This window comes from Elephantulus edwardii, unplaced genomic scaffold, assembly GCF_000299155.1.
Source record: "Elephantulus edwardii isolate Elephantulus edwardi_28Jun2011 unplaced genomic scaffold, EleEdw1.0 scaffold00549, whole genome shotgun sequence".
Classification (NCBI taxonomy): domain Eukaryota; kingdom Metazoa; phylum Chordata; class Mammalia; order Macroscelidea; family Macroscelididae; genus Elephantulus; species Elephantulus edwardii.
Genome location: NW_006400299.1, coordinates 101,059 through 101,614, shown reverse-complemented (window position 1 = coordinate 101,614; position 556 = coordinate 101,059).

The window sequence follows — 556 nt, the reverse complement described above, 5'->3', positions numbered from 1 at the left end:
TATATAGTCTATGTCTGTCTGTCTATCTAATCTCTCTCTCTCTCTCTTTAAGAACAGTGTTAACTGAGTGAAGAGAAAGAGATATAGAATTAGTAATGGATATACTGGATTTCAAAAGCAGTAAAAAATTCTATCTCATAAACTGGGTAGTAGATTAAGATGTTTGTTTTAGTACTGTTTTAAGATCAGATTAATTAATTTGCAATTTATACACAGTAAAATTCATCCTTTTGTGTTGGAGTAGATAGATATGAGAAAAACTAGAACTTGAGCTTAGCTCTGATTTCCTGCCCATTATCATTGAACTTGGGCATAAGAACTCTTTCTACCCCTTTCTTGTAGCTCTGTCATCTTTCATGAGAACTGATCTTGGTAAGATCATCCCATCACTGCCATGTTTGTCTGAATTCTAATGTGAACTGACTTTTCTTTTCAAGCTGAGAATGCCTCTACAAGTTTAGAGAAGGGCATCATGCTTGATGAAGAACATTGAAGGTGAGGGCGACCCTTGGTGAGATGACTGGCACAATAGCCACAGGATGGACTCAGACATGCT